Genomic DNA, 18774 nt, shown 5'->3' with positions numbered 1-18774 from the left:
AATTTTGCATTGTTATAGGAAAAACAATAAGGCGGCTGATTTCTTGGCAAATCGGGCAGCGAGACGGGTTCTTCAGAAGTTAATATAGTCTGGACAACATTGATAATGAGTGAACTTGATTTAGAGGCTTTTGGTCGTTCTTTTTTCAGATTTTGATTTGTTATTTATGATTATGTGAGTTGGAACCAGTGAGGTTGAGTGTATTTGAGGGCAACTGATGTTGCAGGTTTGAGGGATGGTTTTTTGATTGTATGTTTGTAATTTTTCTTTTCGCTTTTTAATACAAATGATCCTTTTAGCGGAAAAAAAAACAAAGATTGTGTAAATCAACACCAGTAAGTTTTATGGCCTACATAAACCAAGAAAATCCTATTTGGATTACTTTTTGACCAATTTTGATCTATATACAAAAAGACTCATCAAAATGCCTTAATTGGCAAACTAAATATAAATTTGTCGCTGCAAAAAATTGAAAAAAAGAAAAAAAAGGTTATTTTTCTCTCTTTAAAATACAATTTTACTTAAAAATTTTGACATGTGATAATAGAGTTAATTCTAGTAATTTTATATTTGAGATAGTTTGATTCAAGAGTATCTTATCTTTGTTTTAGTGTTAATTGTTATTAAATTTTGTTTTAGTGAATCTTAGTATTTTAAATCATGTAAAGGTTTTTTATGTCATTCATGCATGAATTTTCCTTGGATTAATGGATGGAATTGATCAGTCCTCTTTTTCTTGGCATTGTAGGAAAATAATTATAAAAGATGAAAAAACGACATGAGGCATAGAAGATGAACATAGAACAAGTCTTCTCAGTTTGCTGTAGAGATGCTGCAGTATTGCAGTATAATGATTTTCCAGATTGGACACACGTAGCATCATAAAGTGAAAATACTGAATAAAATGGCTAACTAATGAGATATTTCTCTTGTCATTCCATGAAGAATTTCAACCGTTGATATCAAAAGAAAAGATTTTAATCCTATAAGCCACTTTTACCCTATCACTTTGGGAGAAAATAAAGAGGAGGAAGAAAGAGAAGAACGTAGAGAAGAAATAGAGGCAGAGGTAGATGGAGGTGGAGCTCGTGCATGAAGAAGCTCTGTTGGAGATAGGAGGCTAGAGCATTGTGGAAGCGTCTCCGAGTTTTCTATTTTTGTTTTATAGTTCTTATTTCTTCATATTCTAGTTGAACTTTGTTAATGGACATTTATTTCTTTGTGTTTGAAGCTTTATATGAGCTAATTTCTTAGTTTGTTGGGATGACGAGAGTACCGAAGCTGTGATTTGAGATGTTATTATCCAGTTTGCTGTAGCTATGCTGTAGTAAAGTTTATTATCAATGTATTCAGCATGCTAGTTTTTGAGTAATTTCATTTATTGATTGATCATCTGTGAGTGAATGCTGTGGTTTTAGTTAATTGGAAAGTTAATTAGACATAGATAAATGCTGAATAGCGTGACTTAGCTTGATCCTTATGTGAGTTTAGCTAATCAGTGGGTAGGGTAGGAATATTCACCTATCTCACGTAACAAATATTGGAACTCGGGCGTAATTTGCATCCTCAGTTCAATTCTCCATAGGAATATGAGGGTTTGAAATATGATGTTAGTGTATATGTGGATTGGAAGATATTCGTATACAATTTTGTTCTAGGTTTTTTAATATGCCTTGTGCTGCAGTGTTGCTGTAAAACCACAACCCAAATTCAGGGGAGGGGAAATTGTTTCCCAACATTTATACCACTTATTTTAGTTCCTTCTATTGTATATTTTTCGTTTAGGATCTCTAGTTTAATTTACCAGTCCTTTATTTATTTAGTTCATTACTCACAAAGTAATTTTGTTAATCTTGTTTAAATTAGCCTTCCTTTTACATTGATAGTTAACGATAAAATTCTTTGTGGGACAACTTGTTGAAAACTATTCCAGCATTTGTTCTTTGATACGGGAAAAAGAACCTTTAAAATAAAAACTGATGAGTTAGCTGGTGGTATACCCTATCCTAGCACACTATTTGTTGTTTTTACCTTGAAGGGTAAAGCAGTTATCCAAAAGTGGAGAGAGGAAAAGAAAGATAGACCCAGTGGAACCAAAATGAGGCTATATATAGTAATTATACATTCACAAAAGAGAATTTTTTTTTGAGAGTGACAAGAACCATTCGAAATAGTAGTTCTTATTTGAATTTTGAATTTTGAATTTTTTTGGGGGAAAATTGTCTTTCATTCCTCCAAGTAACCGAAAGAAGAGAATTCTGAACTACATAAGTTGGAAACCCAAAGATTAGATAAGAGGCCAGTGGATTCTACTTGGCGAGGAAAGTGCCATAATTGTTAAGGTGACTGCGAGATACCAGAGAATCTGATATTGTTAAGCTCACTGCGATTCAACTCTATAATGTCAGATTTCCAGAGCTATCTATGACCCTAATAATCCCAGTCTAGGTTTTCCAATTCCAACAAGGGCTGAAGGTCATCATAAAAAATCTCCCTAAAGGTACTTTCACCATTCTGGTCTGGAGGATGAGCATCGTCTCCTCCGCCACAGGATGAAGTGTCCAGGGAGCTACTGCTTCGTTTCTTCATATTTGGTGGGTTCTGATGATGAGATGTGGCGGCCATTTCTCCATTCCCACCGTTCATCACAAATTGATCAGAAGAAGAAGTAACCTGGTGAACAGGCTGCATTCCCATATTTCTTGTCGTCACTCCTGTGGGTCGTCGATCGAATGCTCGCAGGCTCCCCGATCCAATGTATACACGACATACACTGTATTCGTGCCTTAACTGCACAATTTGTAGTAAATGTTACTTACCAGTTCCAGTCTTATAAACAGATGAACTTAACAAAGCAAATCTTCATATCTGACAGAACAACATTTACTTTTGAAGATATCAGAAAGATGGTTGTGCACTGAGACCTATGTACTCATGGTGATCGATCGGAAGCAACACAGCAAGAAACTATACTGGTTATCAAGTAATTTATTATGTGGTTTTCCTTCTACTTGATTAATTTGGTTTGTTCTCTAACAAAAATTTAAATTCATGTATCGGTATTTGATGATATTGATAGGTTCCTTATGATCTGCAAGAAACCCAGGGAACAAAAAACCCAATTGAAGCAAATTTTAGCTCTCATCAAATGGGTATGGAAGCAATTAAGTAGCTAGTGGCTATCAACAAAGTTTCATAATTATTACATTGCTTGCTGTTCTATATAGCTCCGTTTCTGGAAAAAGTACAACTTCTGCTACTACTAGTATTTTTGATGAGAATCAAGAGGTATAAGTTAGGGACTCCTCTAGCCCTTGAGAGTTCTGTTGGTGCAGCATTAGGACCCAAACAACCCGCACAAACAACGGGAAAATTATAGTCTTGATTTTGGTTATGAGAAATACGATATTCTACATTTTACATGCCTCGAGTGTCAAGATCGGATAAGAATATTACTATGGAAATTTTGAGAAACAAATTAACGAAGAGATGAAACTAGGACTAGAGAACCTACAGTTCTGTTATTATTTTTTCTTCTAGTGTTCTTATATACTTACAGTTGGATTTGGAGTCGCCGTAGATGAACAAGAAGAAAAAGAAGAACAGGCTTCACCCAATATAATTCGATACTCGTTCATCTTCCACTCAGTTTTGGTTCCATTAGGAACTCTTCCTTTGTAGAACACCATGCTTTTCTTTACTCCGATCATCCGATTTCCTGAAGAGTAGGCGTAGCTTGGAGAACCTGTAGCTTTCCAATATCCGGAACTGGTGGTTCGACTCGTTTTTCCTCCATGGGCATCCCTCTCTTGTTTTGGAACAAAGAAAAACCATTGCTCTGGTTCTCCACGACACAGTTCTCCTGCAAACTCTGGAACCACCAGAAACAACATAACCAAAAATGGATTCAGAAAAGAGAGAAAAAAGAAGAAGAAGATATGAAAGGCTTTGAAGAAAGAAAACCCATAAAGATATTAGTTGATCAGGATACTTACGAGGGAGCTGCCATGGATCCATGGAGTAAATGTCAAGAACGGGTATAACCTGGTCCAAGTCTGGCCTCGTTCCTTCTAGCTTGTTACGTAGATAAAAGGAAATCAGCTCTTCCTCCGTGGGGTAGAACCGAAAACCTAGTGCCAAATTATTATCCATTTCTCTCTCTCTCTCTCTTTCTTATCTGCAGATGATTACTTGTGTGCAGCTTTAACCTTCCGCGTTCCAATTTAAAGAGGATTAATAAACGTGAAGTGAAGGAGAAGTACATCGGTGTTTTCTGCGTTGAAGCTTCCTCGAAGTGCAACCAAAACTTCTAGATAAGTGAGATTCCTGCAGGAAACTAGAACCGTACTAAAAAAAATCCAGGGACAGGGACAGGATTCTCAGAGGAAAGACTAGAGAATGAGAGATCACGATACATATAGGGTGGGTGCGCCCATCAGAACTTGAGCAACCTTTGTTGATGATAACCAAATTAATACTTAATTTTCATTTTTCAATCCAAGTCCCTCAATTTGCAAAGCTTAGAATGAATCACGCGAAGATCTTTGGACTTCAATACTCAGAATTTGGTCTTGGGAGGACAATCTGGGCGAACACTGGCCCCACCTCAATTGTCCCCAGACTCCCAGAGTGCTTCCAACAAGAACAAGTTTTTACGGATTTTGTTCAATTTAATTTATTCATGGCTTTCCAACATATAATATTATTAACGTTGACGAGGAGTTTCGCTGACCGCCGACCAACATATAGTATTATTATGATCACAACGACGGTAGAAGACAAACTCGTGTTTCACTTTCACCTCTTATTAGGGTTTCTACTCAAGAAAAAATGAAAAACAAAAACGAAAAAGAAAAAGAAAAAAACTTTACTCTTTTTAGGTTTGGTTTGATAGGGACCTTCTTTGACAACTGCATCCCATCCCATTTTGCTTGCGAGCAGCAGTCTGCCCCCAAATTTAATTTGGACAGCGCATGATAGCACTGCTGCTTGAATTTGTGAGCGTAGAAACCGACCGTATAAACAGAATAATTAAATCACTGTTTATTTTAAAAAATATCCCCATAATAAAAAGTGTCTCAAATGTTTTTAATGACAAATTGAACAAATATATTCAATGAAAATCTCAATTTTAGGGTCTTTGTACTTTTTAAACATAAAGTGGGATGTCAGTGCTTTAAGGCCTCCATTTTAAGGACGCTATTGTAATTTACTCAAATAATAAAAAAAAATTTATTAATGGATTTGAATAATTTCTCTATGACGTTTTAGCACCAATAAAAAATATTCACTTTGGACTGTTTTTTATTTTCTCAGCTTATTCACGACTAACATGAAAAGATGTGGGGTGATATCATTGGACCTCAAACTATGATAATAACCATCAAAGAATTGCTAAAGAAAGAAGAATAATTAGTGTGACCATCAACATTATATGAACTTAATAAGTTGATACATTTTTCCCTTTTGAAGTATAATTTGAACACATTTGAAATTGATTGGAATATTCCTAGTGAATATAAAAGTGATTCTTTCTACAATGGGGTCATAATCTTTATGTGTGACTAAATGATACATGTTTCACTTTTAGTTATCTATAATATATATCTATTTAACAACAATATCTCAATATCTCAGTCTCATAAAATCAGCTAAAATGTTACCCTTTTCCAACCTAATTAAGTGTGAACCCTTCATGTGAGACACAGATTTTCCAACCTTCCAACATAAATTATTTTCTACCATTATAAAATACTTGGGTCAAACATTTGAGAGAAAAGGAAGATAGACTCATCTCTTTTGAGAAATGGACAAAGATTTCTGGATATAGACAAAGATTTGTCACATTCTCTATAAAATAAAGTCAGATTACTTATAAAATTCTTGTGAGGACATCATATAATAACCTTAAAAGAAGGAAGACACCACGCTCCGGGCAAACAAGAGAATAATAGAAACCTGGGATTTTTGATGTTGCCCTAAACACAAAGATGACCAAAGAGAAACCATTGACGTAGCTAGAAACTGCCCATGACGATGGTAAAGACAAGTCATGTTTCACCTCTTAGGGTTTGGTTTTGTAATCCTTTTGGGCAACCGCATCCCATTTCAGACCTCCAATTTCACACGTGCAAATAATTTGAAGTTTCATACGTGAGCGTGGGGTGTACATCGCCGGATATATATCTATATATTCTTTTTACCCCAATACAAGGAGATACCGATGCTGTTTAACGGAAAACATTTATTTTTTGGGTGAAAAATGAAGACTTTATTTATTTAACTGAAATCCATTTGTGATCTTACACATTAAAGAGTCAAAGAACAAAATCCAAGATAAGAAAGGGGGTGGGGAGTAGTGGTATATGAACCAATCATGAGAAAGGGCTGCTGATTTGACAAGTTCATTTGCTGCAAAGTGCCCTTAAGAAACATGTTTATGATGAAACATGCAGACTTTTTCATTCCTTAAGATTAATCAACTCGAATGTTTAGAATGTCTTCCTATGGAATGGAATGATATTTTCTTCTAATTTTAGTTCGAATTTGTATCATTTTCATAGTGAGCGTCTGATGAATTATATAACTTAATCCCGTAGAATATTCCAATAGATAAAAGTAAATCTAATAAATATTTTCAAGAAAGAATATTATACATTGATTCCCTCTTGAGAGGAATCAAACATACACACACAAGGAAGAGGAAGAAGAAGAAAAAAAAAAAAAAAAACACCATCAACCTTGTTGTGGAGAGCATGTAGCCCGAGAACCCCCACTCGAGTAGGTGTGTCTCCCTCCTTCATGAGGTTCAAGAGAAGCCCCTCGGGAGATACACACACCCCCACTTGGGTATGTGTGTCTCCCTCCTTCATAAGGTTCAAGAGAACTCCCTCGGGAGAAATACACACCCCCACTCGGGAAGATACGTAATCTTCCCTGGAGAACCACGCTTGAAGTAAGTTCCAGAAGACCTTCTAGACTATGTCAAAAGAATTAGTTACGAATAACTATTCAACATATCCGTTCTGAGAATTGGGGAGATAAACAAGCAAGTAACGGATCTATTTGGCCCGCCAAAGAAGGGGTCACTATTCCGAAGATATCTCATCCACTCTTCAACTAACTATGCGAGATCCGAGGAAGCGCCTCCTCCAAGTATCTTCTATATAAACCCACATCCTACAAGGAGAAATGTATGAGATTCATCTGACTAGTTATTCACTATGCCTTGAGAACTCTCTCAAGGACATCTATTGTTGCCTAAACTAACTTGGGCGTCGGAGGCGGTTCCTCGGCCAAGACTTGGCCGGCTGGCCCGTTCTTGTTTTCTTTGTGAGTGCAGGCATCTTAGCTATTCCTATTCGGTTGGAGAAGCCTCCAAGAGGTTATTTAACTATCAGGTTCTCGAAGAAGTTCTAGACGCAACAAACCTGAAGTCTAAAGAGGTCATGGGTTTGGATATCTGCCCCCATCACACCTTCTCCCTTCCCCACAAGGCCTGTGAGCCCCCAGAAAAATCGACATACACCTAAAGACTTTTTTGAAATAATTAAAATCTAACACATGAACAATTGGAGCAAATAGCCTTTAAACTTGACTTAAATATAAACATTCTTGCCAACTGCGTATGCTCAGAAATTTGGCTTTGGATATACGAACGCTTCCAAACAACAAAACCTAACAATAGGGTTCTGCAAGTGAGTCAACCCAAGTCGTCGAATCCGATTAGTTTAATCACGAAGGAAGAAACAAAATCAGATTACTTTAACTAGCGGTCTTACGATAAAATTCCTAAGCAAGGGAATCACTTTAGTTTATTAAGATTACATAAAATAGCCTATTCAAATTTCTGAGTGCAAAAACACCTAACAATCTGAATGCAAGATTTTCCACATTTGCTGCATGCGATTAAACATTAATATAACAGATTTCTTACAGCAATCCCAATCAAAGATCTTCCATTCCAAATTCCAATTCCAATTCCTGTAAGGAGTGCAGATCATCATGGAAAATGTTCACCACCCAGAAGGAGATGCCGAGATGAGCATCGGATCTGCCGCCTGAGCGTGACCTGTCCTATCCTTTGCAAGCTGCTGATGGCTTTCTCCATTTCTGGTGGTTCATAGGAACGATAATGGTGATGGTGATGGTGATGGTTCATTGGCACCTCCTCTCACTAGCGGGTTGCTGTAGTTTTGTCGACCCAAATCCAGAAGATCGAATTAGCACACTGAACATGAGGAACCGAAGGCTATTTTTATTAAAAATAATACAAGAGAGACTTCTTGTTCTTGGACTTGTATAACTTCTCCATGACTTTTTAGCACCAAACCAACCACTTATTTCCACTGTATCTGTTTTAGTTTATTCCGACAAACATGAAATGATGTTGGGTAATATCATTCAACCGTCAAAATATAATAATAACCGTCCGACAAGCATGAAATCATGTTGGGTAATATCATTCAGCCGTCAAAATATAATAATAACCGTCTAAGAAATGTTGAAGAAAGAAGAATCATTAATAAGTTGGTATTATAGAAGAATTTAATAAGTTGATAAATTTTCCTTTTGAAGTATAATTTGGACACATTCAACATTTTTTGGAATATTCCTAGTAAAAATGAAAGGTGATTCATTCTAAAACGGCTTATAATCTTTCTATATAAGTAATTGATCATACATGTTTGAATTTTAGTTCTCTAAAAATATTTGACAGCAACATTTCAATCTGCTAAAAGCAACTTAAATATTACTTTTCTCCAAGATAAGTGTGAACCTTAAGACAGATTTTTCAACCTGCAACATAAATTTCTGCCATCATACAATACTTCAATAAAAAATTAATGAGCAAAAGATGGTGGACTCCTCTTTTTAGAAATGGACAAAAATTTCTCCTCTATATTATACGCAAAGATTTGTCACTTTCTCCGTAAAATAAAATAAGATTGTTTATTTAGTTTTTAAGTGCATATTGATATATTAACTTAAAAGAAGGAAGAAAGATACTAAAAGATACACTAGGCTTCGGACGAACAAATAGAGAATAATAGAAATCTTGAAGAATCAAATGCAATCTCCACAAGTGGATCTCAATCTTGAAAATGAACAAGCTTTTTTAGATTTTGTCTATAATGTACTGGAATTTAAAAGGCAAATTTTAATGCATAGAATGAATTTAATTTTTTAACGGATATACCAAATCTATGCTTAGGGTCTCACATACAAGTGCAAGTATGAACTAAATCAGATTTGTCAAATCACAAGATAATATTTAAAATTTTAGTGAAGAAGAAATGTTTTCCAAGTGAAACTAGTGGTAAACAATACGCAGTTTGGTCGAGTCTACATTTGAAACTTGACATATATAAACCCAATCTATTAATTATATTATGAACCGGTTCTATTTCATTGACGATCGAACACGTTTTGCACCTTGACGATCGAACACGTTTTGCACAAGATTGTAATATACAATTAATATCCATAACGAATGAATGAATGGAACATGCATGGAAAATTTATTATTAGATATGTCATTGATAGGACCCATAAAAATTACAAAATGAGGAAAACCATAAACTTTCATAGAAGTATAATTGTAAATAAAACAACTTTTACTGACATGAAATACATCCTTGAGAGCCAGACAAGACATGGTATCACAAGCTCTGATGGCCTTACGCTATTAGACATTTTGATAATTTCAAAAGCAAGACTAAGCTTAAGATTAACTAGCTAGTAAAATCAGTTTTCAGTTTCTTGTGTGAGAAGCTAGAATTTTAAAATAAAAGCCTCAAGAGTCAAGACATCTCTGATCGATAAATGGGATGGTTGATTCTAAAATTCAAGTGTTTGGATTGGATAGGAAATAATTGACCTCTCCGATCCTACGTAGAAACGACATTGAAGAAGACTGTTAATGTTCCATGCTCACGATTCGATTTGGTATCAGCTAACTGCTAAGAAAGCTCGATACACGTTCATCTTCCACTCAGTTTTCTTTCTAGTCGGAACTTTTCCTTTATTGAACACCAGGCTTTTCATCCGGATATAAATACATGTAAGATAGACGAGTTATGTACGGCATCGTAGGTTGGCGTTCGTTAGGGAAAATGTGGATTAAATCTTCTATAATTCTCACCCTTGCAATTCTCTGTAATTTCTATTTAGGATTGCGACACGTGGCAGTTAATAATCCAACTGTCACATTTAAAACCCAACTAAGAATTGAATCTATTAAATTCCTAAAATGTGGGTGATTTTCGGCAGGGGAAGATAGGGACAGTGGTTGCTGGCAGAGAGGGGATGGGGGTGGTTTCCGGCTACAATGTTGGGCAGTTTTCGATGAGGTATATGTAGAAAATGGAATTCCTTCAGCTACCTAAAAGTTGGTTTTGGGTGGTAGTTATGTCATTTTCCTCTAATGAGGGTAATATGGTCGTTTAACTCATGAGTTAGTATAATTTAAATGAAATTTAAAGAGTGTTTAATCTGTAATTTAGAGAACTAAAGTGAAATACCTAGAATTTAAGCCCCACTAAAGTGAATAACTTGTAAAAAACTCAAAAATATATTAAAATTCTAAGCAAACTAGTAAAATCATCCTTACAACAAAGTTAGTGTCTGTTATTATTTGAAAATTTTAACCTTATCTAATCTATAAAGATAAAAATTTTAACCTTATCTAATCTATAAGTTTTCTTACCTTTATTAAATTTGAAACTTATGTAGAAAAGAAAACCTATCTGCATTATTTTCTAGTCAACATTTAGATTTATGATAAAAGATATGAAAGACACTTGGCTTACAAAAACTCCCTATGACTTTGAACACCTACATAACCAACCATTTTATAAGGCAAGCATTTTTTTTTTTTTCTGTTCACCAAATTCCTTCCCAACATAATTTCCTTCTTCTTTTCTTATGATCAGTTTCATATAATATATTTTATTTTATAGACTTATCCAAAATTTTTTGAGACTTTCTTGTAAAGAGGAATAATATACAATTAATTTTTATAAAAGTTACACTAGTCTCAAGGATGACAGAGATAATTTGATGAGTCAAGCAAGGAATGTCATTCATTACCCCCAAAAAGTGTGTGTAGGGGGGGGGGGGAAGAAAAGAAATTCACTTAATATATGAATTGTAGCAAAAATAGTTAAAAGTTATTTTATGAGTTTCCATGAGTCTAAGATGCACAGTGTCTCTCCTCAAATGAATTATATATTCTTAAATTTTTTTTAGAAACATCTTACAATAATCAGAAAAAAGCATAGATATTTCAAAATTATTTCAAATCATCAATCACCCTCTTTTTCATTAGCATTGTTAACTGGTAAGAAGAAATGATGAATTTACCCTTAATTGTACTATTCTATATCTTATAATATGAAATGAAGAATGAAAGAAGAAGGAATATGAGGATGAAGAAAGAAGATGAAATTTAAGATTTTAATTTTATATAGGGTAATATTGTAGAACACGAGATTAAGGGCAACGTAAGAATAATGAAATTATGTAATCATGACTTGACTTAACAAAGTGTATTGTTGTGCAAATGTAAGCGACATTTTGAGACGTCATTGCCAATTTGGCATAGTTTTGAGGTGTCTATACTTTTCACTAATTATTTTGATTTCCTATATTCTTTTAGATAATAATTAAAAAACTAATCTCAAAGGTGTGAAATCTATCTCTTTTCTTTTTTGTCCTAGTCAAAATATATGTTGATGTCACTAAGTACGTGCATTCATCATCTTAAGCAACACATATACATATCTGACTATTGCAATATATAGTGGCATACGACGCTCAATTTTCCCTTTAGCCATGTAACACAAACTCAAAACCTATAGCATGTAATACATAGTTCATGTCTAATGATTAGAAAATGAAATCCCTTGAAATCAGTTATCAGATATTTCATGTGTGTTATATAAGAAAAACATTCTCAACACATCCTCTGTTGTGCACAGCAATGCACATATATGCCAAATAACTAGTTGAGAAAGCAATAAACTACAAGGCTATTTTGGACTTTTCAAATTTGAAACCAAGCTTTAAATCTCAGCTTGTTATTTAGTATAAAAGGTGCACCGCTATGCACAACAGAGGATTTTCCCCCCTGTTATATAGAGACCTTTGTTTGACACAATGTATTCACTAATTTAAGTCATAGAATCCCATTGTCATATAATGCCCAGTCAAAACTAAAAATGGAAGAATAAATAGATGGATTCATGAAATTACATATTCACTTAACGGCAACAAAATTAATGGTAGGAAAAAATTCACTTATTGGGGTGAGTGAAAAGAACAAAAAATCAATTATTTTTGCCCAAGCATGTAGATAATGCCTCGTTTTGGATGTCCATTCAAGGGTTGCGCGATAAGGCCTAGTGAAGAGCCCGACTCTTGGTGGATAGTCCCCTCCCCTAATTGAGCTCCATCCGAAAAAAATTTGAAATGATTTTTTTAATTTGGATTGGATGGATTCTTTTCTCGTAAAATTTTGGGCAAAGCATATCAAATTGATAGTCAAGAAATACATGCATAAAATGAATGTCAATACGTTGAGTAGCATTTAGTCATCAATTTAAGAAAATGGTGAATCCAAACCTTGTCTTTTCTCCTCAATGATCTGAATACATCATTTTAACAGATAAGGGAAGAAGATTGCAATAAGAGATTCCTACTTTGGTAGTTTTTTTTTCTTTTCTTTTTTTCTTTTCATTTTGTGTAGTAGGGATGGACCTTAGCTAGTAACAACTAACAACTTAGGTTATGCCCGTGTTGTGTCCGTACTTGCCAGTGCATGAGGTCGCCGAAGCAATAAAGAGGTAAGAGGGATATCATTACCACAATGATTGAATCGAGTAAAAATCACGTACTAGATTTAAATCACTTATAGTTATCTAATAATCAAAACTGAGGATTAACTACTGGTTATACTAACAAACCACGAAGAAAAATACTAAGAAAATGAATTAAAGAAAATATTAGAGTTTCAATTTCACCAAACATGTGATAAATTATCAGTCCCTCTCCTTCATTCAATCAACTTACTCCCTATCCTTGCCAATAAGATTACTAAATTAGATCACACACTTATTATCTTGAGGGTTCTTAACACATTAATTAACACATTAAACCCCCTTACCAGTAACGCTTAGAGGTCAATGTATTGTTTGAAACACATAATCCCTAAACAATGTCGAATAAACCGTTTAACAGGTTATGCGTTAGATGTAATTTATCATTTTTCAATCCTAGGTCTAGCATGCATTCTCTACTATTACATGTATGAAAACATACCAGAAAATTCATGAATGTTGATCAGACATTCAAGTATTAAGAACAAAATCGAAGAAAGCGAAGAGTAGAGGATTGTATTGTATGAAAGAGAGAAATCAATAAATTAATTCATGTAAGGATCCATCTACATTCTAACGATAAAAGTTTAGAACATGATAAGATAATGGAAACATCACTCTAGGGTTGAAGAAGAGACTTCTAGCAACTCCAAAATTCGTCCCAAAGCAGCCTCAACTCTCCAAATTTGTCCTCTATAGTTCTCTAAAGACCAAAAAAATATTTTCTATTGCTGTAGTATGCTCCCCTTTTATAGAGCGATTTGCTAGATTCTTAACAAAGTTTGAACCAAACTCTGAGTTCCTCCTGATTTGACTCAACCAAGAAATTTGATTGTCAATGTGGTGTAGAAATCACATTAATTTTGAGAGCTTAAATGCACAGTCCCACAATTGGATTTAAACATCAAGAAGTCGTAAAACTCCTGTTCAAAAATCAGTTGGATCAGACGCCGGATGGCCATTTGATGAAAGACGTGATCAAAACTGGACAGAGTACACTAAAAAACGACATTCTTCCTTTTTCCTTCTCTGAATTGGATTCTTTTTCCTCTTTTTTCCTTCTTTGATCAACCTTCAAACTGCACTATTGCCTCAAGCAAATCATTGTTCTTGGCAAATATTGATTCAAATTACCAAAATTATTTAAATTTGGGGATAATGTATCTAATGCTCATTTGCATGAGATATTAGGGTAAACTTATATAAAAACGAGTGCAAACACATTAAAATGTGTCAAATTAATTATTTAAAATAATATGCATAAAATAAACTTATTAGCGTGCTGCCAAATATGGTTGTTGAGATTCACTCGTAAACCTCTTGTTACTATGTACTGATGATAATAATATGCCTTTTTCAGCCAAATGATGATATGAACGATATTTAAGTAAATTAATAAATCAATTTCATGAAAGTGGATCGACTAGATGAAGATGCATGCTGAATAATTATTGTAGAGGAATTTAATCATTTCAAACGGGACAAAGATCTAGTGCTCCATATAAGTCTAATCTTAGCATTTTGCGTCAAATCTATGAGAGATTCTTACGTTGTCCACACCATAGTTTCAGTCGATTTTGGATTTGATTGAATTGCTAGATTAATAGTTCCACCGTGCCAATTAAGGTAAGATGTAATAAAACCACCTTTAAGTTAATTTCTTTTTATCTTTTATTTATTTTAATTTTTTTATGAGAAATTTTAGTTAAATTTTATTATGATAGAAGTACAAAGCTGCTGATTGGATGTCTAGGGTGCAATTTTGTACTTTAGACCCATGGGCTTTCTTCCCAGATCCTCCAGCTGGATTAGAAGGAATTCTCATCGTGGATAGAGAGTCTTGTTTAAGTTAAGTTTTCTGTTTGTTCCTTTGGGTTGTTTAACCTTGTATTTGTACCGAAAAAAAAAAAAAAGTATAAAGCTTTGAGTTCACATCGAATCGAATTTCAACTGTCCAGATTACACCAAATGATTACTAATTTGTCTTTCTATAGTTTTAAAAAGGGATAATTACGGCTGCCTCCATTGTATTTTGATTTTATTACTACTTTATCCTTTGTATTTTTAAAATTATTAATCTAACCTTTAACTTTGTCTACAATTACTATTGCCCCCTACTGTTAAGCTTTGTTAGTTTACTGATGACGTGGGGTCTATATATTTTTTCAAAATCCCAATAATAACTCTAGAATTATCCTTTACTTATTTACCCTTTTGTTAAGTTATAATACTACCTTTAATTAACTATAGAAAAAAAAACCTTAAATCCATTTTCTTCTCTAAAAAGAAAACACTAAATAAAGGAAATATGTGATTAAATAAAATTCAGAATAGAAGCTGAATATGAGGAAATATCAAAGTTAATTCAAAGTTGGAAATTGAAAATCACATAAATATGCTAGCTATTATGCATGTTACCAAATTTCCTATCAATAAGCATCTAATATATATGCTTTGTTTGTAAAACTTCTATCGTTGTGATTGTGAAAAATTTAAGTGGAGCTTGAGAGTTTCAACAACTATAAGCGTGTGGTCCTACCAATCCCCGAATTAAATTCTCAGAGGAAAACAAAAGAAAAATAATTTCAGGACAACACCTCCATTGAAGATGAAACTTACCTAAAAATCTAAATGATTTATATTTTTTTAGTGCAATAGTAAGACCCTCATTAACAAGTATCATGTAGCAATGATAATTGTTGTTTTGTTATTTTGTGTAAATTTTAAGAATTACAAAACATAGAGATTCATTATTTTCTCCCAGATCACTATTCCTGTTATCAAAACTTTAATTTATATTGTGCAAGAGTTTGTCTTTATCATAATGCACATTTTGACAGAGTTAGACGAAGAAGCAAGATCTTAAAAGGTAATTTATTCACAAACTTTCTTGATTTGAATCTTCATTCTATTTTAAATGAAGATGATATGATACTCTTTCAAATCTAAATTGATTAGAAAATATAAACTTTTAAGGATATAATTGTCATTAAATATAGTTTCTATAAATGAGAGTAATGTCATATTTTTGACTTCTTATTTTTAATGAAGGTTAAAATAGACATTACATATTCAATGTTAACAGCTACTTAATACCATTAGAAGTGATAGAGACAATAATAATTTCATAAAAAAATATTTAATTGATAATAAAACTAAAGTATAGGGCACAATAGTAATTATCCCTTTTAAAAAATGAGCGTATCAAAATTAGTAAAAATCTTTTGAAAAAAATATCTCTAGAATCTGGTATCGTTTATTTTAATTTAAAAAAGAATTCTTGAACTCATTAATAGAACAACATAAAATGAAAATATTATTAAAAATTTAAATAAATTTGCAACACTAAAGAGCCTCATGATACAAAAAGTTTGGTTCGCTTAGGTAAAGTTCGGGTATTGAAACTTTATGGATACCTTTATGGATGCAAAAAGTCCCCGCTTGGACCGGGGCTCGCAAACCAAAAAAAAAGAAAATAAATAAATAAAATAAAGCCTACATGTATTTACACTTCAATTTATAGGACATTCAATCCCAGTTGAAGTTACATGTATTTACACTTCAATTTATAGGACATTCAATCCCAGTTGAAGTTTGTCCACTCCGACAGGTTCTGGAGATCAAAATTGAAATTCTCCCAAATGTTGCTTTCGTCAATCTGAAGGGCCTGAGATGTGATGGCCATGTCATAATCCCTACTGGTACTCAGAGCTGCAACTTCAGAAGCAGCAGGAGCTTGCGAAACCTGCATTGGGATCTGGCTTGTGGTAGCTTCTGAGGGCCTTCGATCAAATGCTCGCAAGACCCCTGATCCTACGTACACACGGCATAGACTATATTCGTTCCTTAACTGCAAAATTTATGAGTTCCAATGTCAAACAATTTGAGTTTGCTCTATGTATATTGGGTGAAGGCATGCAAAATCAGAGTTCACGCTGGTAAGAAGTAAATGCATGTTCTACTCTACTCACAGTTTGATATGGAGTTGCACTCGTTGAGGAAGAAGAAGAAGGAGCAGCTTCAGTTAAGATAGCTCGATATTCGTTCATCTTCCATCCAGTTTTCCTTCCATTAGGAACTTTTCCTCTGTAGAACACCATGGTTTTCTTTACTCCAATGATCCGATTCCCTGAAGAATAAGCGTAACTAGGAGAGCCTGTAGCTTTCCAGTATCCGGAAGTGGTAGTTCGGCTCGTTCTTCCTCCACGAGCATCCCTTTCTTGTCTTGGCACGAAGAAGAACCATTGCTCTCGGTCTCCACGACACAACTCTCCAGAAAACTCTGCTTACAACGACAAACTTAACATAATTAATGGAAGTTAAAGATCGAAGACGAACTGCGCATGCACAGCTTCGATACATATATACATATATATACTTTACCTGGGAGTTGCCATGGATCGAAGGAGTAAATGTCGAGCACGGGTATAACCCGGTGAAGGTCAGGTCTGATTCCTTGTAGCTTGTTAAGTAGATAGAATGAAATAAGTTCTTCCTCTGTTGGATAGAAACGGAAACCTAAAGCCATATTATTATCCATTGATTCTCTCTAGTTAACTGGCTCTGTTGCTGTTGCTGTTGCTGTTGCTGTTGCGGTGGGTGTATGTGCCTGCAGCTTTAAATTCTGAAGCTAGTTAGTTCAGAATTTATATTTAAACACGATTGTGAATTGACGAGACGACCATGAAGGAGAATCAAGCCAAGCCAAGCCAAGCCCGCCAACACAGCGGAAAGATCACCGAAGCTCGGACTGGGACGAGTGAACCGAACGAATAAACTTTGACCCGGTAAGACATGGACCATCGTTTAGCTTAAAGTTTATAATCCAACATAAAAGTTCCCAAATTAACCCTCTTGCCTTTGAAGTTTGAATCAGTCAAATCTGCTGTCAAACCTTTAATCTAAGAATCTCTTTAACCACCCGGGACATTGTGCATGCGCTGTATATAGTCAGTCAGTAGCTTTATATTATCTTACATGATAAAAAGAAAAAAAGTTGAATTAGGGTTTCAAAAACCAACCAGCTGCCTCTTACATGATTAAAAGTTGAAATCACTTTTAAATGACAACGAGATCCTTTTTAACGGTGGGGTATAGATCTTTCTTTATCTACTCATGATTTAAGCTTTAGAGGATACACGGTACACGGTACACGTACGAGGGGATGAGGAGCCCATCCCCACAATAGACCAACTCCAAAATTCATAGCTGCAGAAAGGTTAAAGGTTCGGCTTTCTCAGTGTCTAAACCGTGTGTGGCTGAAATGGAAATTAGTCTTGATCACTTTCGTCTTCTATTGGTTGGCGCCTAGATCAGACCAGTTTTATTTTCTAGCTTACCACACACGTATATCACGTTGGCCATAAAGGGTCACCATATGAATTTGTCGTCCAGGTAAGTGGGTCAGCCTGGTTGGAATTTCTTAGCTCGACCCAAGCTCTGGCTGATGGACCATGTCATGGGCACAGAAATTTTGACCCTAACCCAACCGAGTTGCTGCAAACACCCAACACAAGCACTATTGGGCTCTTGGCAGGTTTGGACATGAAAGCACACTAAGCTTATACCCTGATATTGAACCAATATTGGATTTTTTTTTCTTCTTTTCTGAGAAGGGGGTAATTTTTATATGGGAGGACTTTTCTATCGACTTTGTGCTAGGTTTGCCATGAGCCCAGAGGATATGGACTCTGTTTTTGCTGTGGTTGATAGTTTTTTCAAAATGGTGCATTTTATTCCTTGTTGCAAGACATCGGATGCAGTGAGTGTGGCGAGGTTATTTTTCAAGGAAGTTAATTAGAATTGTTCCTACCAAAGAGGCATCCTTCATGATAAGGGTAGAGCATAATCTAAAATTTGCTAAGCGATGGCAAATGGCAAAACAATTTATGGGGTT

The 18774-nt window shown here is 34.6% G+C and overlaps 2 pseudogenes; both read right to left on the bottom strand.

Annotated features, from left to right (window-relative positions):
* Positions 1 to 2430: 2430 nt before the first annotated feature.
* LOC149027570 (NAC domain-containing protein 90 pseudogene) lies at positions 2431 to 4152 on the bottom strand (annotated as a pseudogene).
* A 12303-nt stretch (positions 4153 to 16455) lies between these two features.
* Positions 16456 to 17418, bottom strand: LOC149027569 (NAC domain-containing protein 90 pseudogene; annotated as a pseudogene).
* Positions 17419 to 18774: the final 1356 nt, after the last annotated feature.

Source organism: Hakea prostrata, chromosome 1, assembly GCF_041222555.1.
Source record: "Hakea prostrata isolate BN-2017 chromosome 1, UWA_Hpros_2, whole genome shotgun sequence".
Taxonomy (NCBI): Eukaryota; Viridiplantae; Streptophyta; class Magnoliopsida; order Proteales; family Proteaceae; genus Hakea; species Hakea prostrata.
Note: the sequence above shows the minus strand (reverse complement) of the source record. Positions and strands in the feature narration are given on the sequence as shown.